A 6,262-nucleotide genomic window follows, 5' to 3' on the forward strand; every position below is an offset into this window, starting at 1 on the left:
TGGGGGAAAATATACTTGCTTTAGTAGAAACTAACAGCCCTGCAGCTTTCAGTTCTTTCTAAATAACTCAGATGAGCAAATCTATCAACACTTTTTTTCCAAGCTTACAACAAAGTGCTGTAGATTTACTATAAGTGCTAGGTTTTTTATTTTTATTTTTTGCTGGTATATGTGTGTATCTGAAGAAAAACATAAATAACATGAAAGTTCCAGTTAATATAGCTCTGAGCAAGAATATGTTTTTTCCTTCATGTATGATTTTCATGGCTATATTCAGGCTGTGATGTTATTCATCTATTTATTCTCAGTTCAGCACAGCTGTCTGCAAGTGACGCACAGAGCAAGTGTATAATCTGGAGCCCATGATGGGAAAGCCAGGTGAATAAAGCAGCATCCATTTTCACGATAGAACATTTTAATCCCAAATTTCTCATTTTAGTTTTCCAGTTCTCTGTCCGCAGTCTCTTCACAGTGTCTGGTCTGGGAAGTAATCACAAGACGGGCAGGAGGCAGTAGGATAACCTTGGCTGGAGCCCTGCTGCTGATTCCAGTAACGGGCACATGAGGGAAAGAGCTAGGTGAGCCATTAGTCACCTACAATGAGGCAGACTGGCTACAGCCAAGAAGGTAATCCAGAGCACTAGCACTGAACCAGCTGTCCTGGTCCTTGTCACCCAAACCCATCTTGTGCCTGTGCTTTGGAGGACAGCATAATGAGGCATCAGTATCTGAGCTTTCTCCATCTGCACAAAGAGCCTGTGCTTGGGAAGCAAGGCTCTTCCTCAGCCCTGGTCCCCAGTGTCACCCATCCACAGAGGCTGGCATTCCAGCTTCACCACAGTGTCAGATCCCCTGGGCTGGGCAGGTTTCCACTTATCTCAGTCTTTCAGTGAAAAACAAGCTGCAGAGGCCAGGGTTCATTTCTCTGAGCTTGGTGCTGTCCCTCTTAGACTTCAGTCCTGACCTGAAGTGCTCACTGTCTTTTTAGGTCTGAGATCTTAACTGTCCTGGCTGCACAAGAGAAGAAAAGGACACAAAGCAACAGAACGCTGCTGCATCTGAACCACAGGAGTGATGAAACCTTTACTGTCTGAGAAACAAATTTATTAGGAAGATAAATAGGGGCTATGATAGATTAAATGTTGCTGGGAGATGAAGTTGATATCCTTAAGAGCCTGAGTGATTTTTTCATCCCAAGAAATGGAGGACCTGTAATATCCCAGAGTCCATGTTTTCCTTCAGGGGAATAGAAATGCTAAGGTAAAAAACCTTACTGCAGTAGAGAAGATAATAGGGCAATTAAACCTCTCAGTACTATTAAAAAGTTGACAAAGCACCAGGATTAGATGAAATACATCACTGAAATCAGCATGGAAAGAGCAAATAAAATCGAAAAGCCTTTGGTGAAGAATTTTGATTGCTTACTAATGGCAATGTTAGTACCAGAGGATATGATAATTTCAGTATGTAAGGAAGGAGCAAGGTTAAAAATGGGCACATTTCACCTGAATTTCAGGAAATTAGTCAATAATGTATCTCAAGATGAATTGATTTGAAAGGTCAGGCAGGATGGTGACATTGCTGCAAGTGGGAAAATTTGTGAAACTGGTCAGAAATTGCCCTTTGGCTGGCAGCCAAAGGTTCCAATAAGGTGGTGTGAAGCCTTAAGAGAAAGTGATCTATATTGTAAAAAATCATAAATATGCCATCCTCTCTGACCACATTCTTTATGATCCAAATACTTTGTAAAACCCAAAGAGAATATCTACATTCATGTGTATTTTCTATTGTCTTACACTGCCTTACATTATGTGAGTAACCAAAGACGTCAGGACCTGGCTCATCTTGAGAGCAGGTGGCAGGAGATAAGGTTTATCAGATATCTCTCTGTTGCCTGCCTGTCACAGTCCCCAGGTTTTCCTCAGTGACAGAAAAATGAAAGGATGTTCAGCCCCACCCAGTGTTCAGCATTTTTTGTAGTATAAGAAAAAATGAGTGAATCCTATCATGTCACCTACCACACTGGAGTCTGGCACTAAGTTTCTCTTTGGGCTTTGTATTCACTGGGAGAAGGAAAGTCACAAGGAACTTCCCAGATAAACTTCTGTTTCTTTGTCCTTCAAAAACCACACTGATGGACTTGTTTTTCTGATCTGATGCCAGATCAGAAACCAATCATCAGGTTGGACATAAGATAGATAAATAAATTTACATTAACATTTGAAAGAGTCCAAAGCATATATCTGGCTAAATAAGTAAACAATAAACTAGACATTACACTGAAAATTGTTATTTTTCCAAATCTTAGCTAGAAAAAAAGAAAAAGATTTTATAAGAAAACATAGGCTTTTTTTTTCATGATAATGAGTGCTGAAAAGTAATTAACAATACCATTAAGCAAAAACTGTCTTTAAAAATTAAAAGTGATTATTTCAATTCCTGAAAATTTGAAGAAAAAAAATCACTACCAGAACACATAAAGGGAGACCAAGGTACTGAGAGATCTTGAAAAATGGATGTTAGAGGATTGTTTTCATATTTAGCACCATCTATTTGCATTTTGAACAACACTGGAAAGGTTTATGATTATTATCTGAAAATATTACTTGTCTAGAGATAGAAAGAGCAATTTAGAGATATAATTAAAATTTGTAGAATGAAGTTTCAAGAAGGAAATTCAGATTATCATAAAAATCAGTGATAGCGAACACTAAAGAGGTTAGGTGAAATATCCACAAAAAAGAAACATTTGGGGGCTGAACATAAGTTATGTTAAAAATTAAATTCTATTCTACATGGGAACCTTTTTGCATTGACAAAGGAATGAATTTGATGACTTAATGAGATTTTCCATCCCTAATGTTTATGATTCAGTATATTAAATATGACCTAATTTCTATGATATATGAAGCGTATGAGAGGCATATGAGATCCTGGAAGGAAAAAAAAATCAATTGATTGGTGGCAATACACTACTTAAGGGACAGTGTAATTTAATCGAAGGATCATGAAGGTGTCAATGGGAAGAAATGTGACTTCCTGAATTTTGACAGCCTCCTTTGCCATATGAAAACATGGTCTTTTCCTGTTCTCTAGTGTAATGATGAATAATTTCTCAGTGCACATTAACAAACTGAAGTCTTCCGCTTTCAGAAAGCCTAGCTAAATAATGTGCAAGACTGCGTAGGTGCACATGGGTCTGTAGACTGAAGAGCAGGTAGGCATGGCCTTCTCCTTTTCACTTATTGCTTTAGCTGGGAGGCAGCTCTGAATTTTTCTGAAAAACACTGGGAGACATCAAACAAAGATACCTGAGAAAAGTGCTCGCTCCAAAGTAATCCATCACTGGAACAATCCTGGACCATGAAAATGGTTCCATGATGAGGAGGAGCACAGAAGCAAGAGGAAAACTGGACTGAAGAGGTATCCCATTCTCTCACTTTCCCAGATGAAACAGACTTGACGTTTATATCTGGAGCATGGAGTGCTCTGAGGGGATGTGTGTTCCTGAAGACCTTGTAAGATAATCTCTTTTCGTCAGAGCCTGCTCAGGCCCCCTGTTAAAGTACCTGTGGAGCTCTCGGGAATGGATTGGAGGAGATGCCGTCCCATTGCTGATGGCTACTTGGGATAATTAGGCTCTCACTGTCTGGCTGATGAAGCTTGCACAGGATGGTGCAAGAACAGTGAACTGGCCCCCTTGCTCTAGGACACAATCAATACTAAATTAGCCTTTAATTACAAGTCTTTTAATTATTCAGTGTTGACTTATGGTATGAAGCCGCAGCTGTAAATCTTTCTAAAGTAAAGGCTTTGATTCCTGATATTTTCTCATTATCTACTATAGTATCCTTGTGCAGGAAAATATAAGACCTCTATTGACATCATTTCATAATTTTTACAAGACTAATCCAGGAGCCATGCTGCTGCTCAGCAAGGGTAATAATAAATTTAAAACCTCTGGCTGTTCTTAGGTGGCATTACCAAGTAGAAAGTGATTTGCCTGAAGCTTGATAGATCTTAATCGATTTCACTGTAGCAGGGAATAATTTTTATCTCCAGTTCATGAAAAATTCTGCACCAAATTGCTCTGAAAGTGGATATTCAGAACTACAGCGTTGGTCCCAACATAATTCAATCCCAAACCTAAATCTCTCTCCACGTAGACTGTATCTGAAAATCCTTGCTCTCTGAAAAAATGGTATTTGGCTTTCATTTATAATGTACGACATGTTTACTTGATAAAAGTATCTGTAATTTAACTGATATCTATATCTAGTTATACACTTATGTGTAGAGAGATGCCTCTTTTATGCTGGTTGTTAGAGTAAAATCTAACAAAAACCTGTTTACCCTGCTGTATTAAAAGTAGTAGAGACTTTTGCCCTTATTTCATGCATTGTAATAAAATGTAAAACTGAAATAGTGAACCTTGTGGCACTTGTGACAAAATTTAAGAGTTTTCTGCAAGTTATAAATGACACAAAATTCAAAGAGTGGTGGTCTTCTGCTTGCAAATAATCTCTTGAATCAGTATTTCTGCATTGAAACTCCTACAGTGGATTTATGATGCTGGCTTTCCTCCCACAAAGAGGAAGGGGATTCAACCCCCTCCCCTCACAGCGCAGTCTGGTACACACATCCCATTTAACACAGTAAAACAATGGGTTTGGAAACTTAGCTGAGAGTGGGCACTAGATGTAGTATTAAATAGTATCTCAAGTACTTGTTCTCGCATGGAGTGGTGAGATACCAGCCTGCACGTTCCTGTGACTTGGGATGAAATGATGTCCTGTATTTTCTGCTTTGGTTAATATCAGAAGGCCCACCCAGTTCTCAAAAAAAAAAAAAAAAAAAAAAAAAAAAAGAGGGGGAGAAAAAGTAGTTCATGTTTCTGTGAATGGAGACTGGAGCTTGAACTTTGGTCTGAGCTATGGAGGGCTGTGGGTTCTCCATAGTTTATTTAGCTCTCTGCCAACCTTGTCCATCTATCCTTGGGAAAATGAACCTGACAAAAGACGGAGTAGCTGAGCTGCAAGATTCAGCAATTGTATCTTCTGTGTAACAGATCTTGTTCTACAATTGCTTTGGCCTTTATCAGAATGGTTTCTCTTCTCAGTTCGTAATATCGATCTATTATTTCTCACATTCTATAAATACCATAAAGAAAAAGTTTCTTGAAAAAGAACTAAGAAATAAACCTCTCTGCCAAAAGTTCATAAATTGTGTGTTACTGTGCATTCTCCAGCAGCATCAGTTCAAGCATTAATGACTTAGCCTTTCTTAATCACTTTTTTAATTACAAAAACCAGACAGAGCTTATCAACAAATTACTTGCTATAATTTCATTGTTCCTCCTCAAATCAAGATCATGTTGAATGTGTAAAAATGTATAAGCAAAAAGAATGCCAAACATTTGCATAACTTAAATTTATTAGACACTTGGCTTTTGAAGACATGCTCAAAGTAGGGATTTTAGGTTATTTTTCCTGTATTATCTTTTGTGCTCCAACATAGGGTTTCATCCCAGTTAAAGCGTAAAGTAGAAATCCATTGGCACATTCTCTGCTCTCATTAAGACTGACAAGAAATAATTACTTCATACCTGACCTCATTAATAGCTAAAATTGTCTTCCACTTTCTTATATTAGCAAAAATTTACATTTAGTACTAAATCCATTAACTGGAGTCAGATCCTAGGGTCAGAACTCTAATTTTCCAATTTCTCAACTCTTTTTCCCCATCTCAGGAGGGCAGCCTCTACCCATGTGGCAAGGGATGCCACCACTACACTGTGTGATCCAGGCACATGTGCTATATGGTGTCAGCACGAAAGGGAAAGCAGATAGCCATCTCTGCCTCCCAGAATAACCCATACCTGCTGGTCTAGAAAGAAGAGATAAGCTTTGCTTTGTTGCTGCCATAAGGGTGATATATTGGTGGTGATTTCAAGCCTGAATAAATGAAACCAATTCTCTGCACTTTTTACCAGCTCAATGGAAGCAAGGAATAAAACCCAACATAAGAAATTCAGAGTCATAGAGGAAGAGATGAGAAAAGTTGCACTGTTGGTACCATATGGCCCTGGATTGATGTCCTGGAGGAAGTGAATACGTTATCGGAGAAGACTAAAACTTTAACCCAGCCAATCCTCTCCCATTTGCAGCTTCTGACAAAGATTTTGGTGAATTGCAGAGGTGCTGCTACAATTAAAATAGTCAGACCTCAGATGCTGCAGCTGGAAGAAGGACACAGAGCAATA

Source organism: Anser cygnoides, chromosome 5, assembly GCF_040182565.1.
Source record: "Anser cygnoides isolate HZ-2024a breed goose chromosome 5, Taihu_goose_T2T_genome, whole genome shotgun sequence".
Lineage (NCBI taxonomy): Eukaryota > Metazoa > Chordata > Aves > Anseriformes > Anatidae > Anser > Anser cygnoides.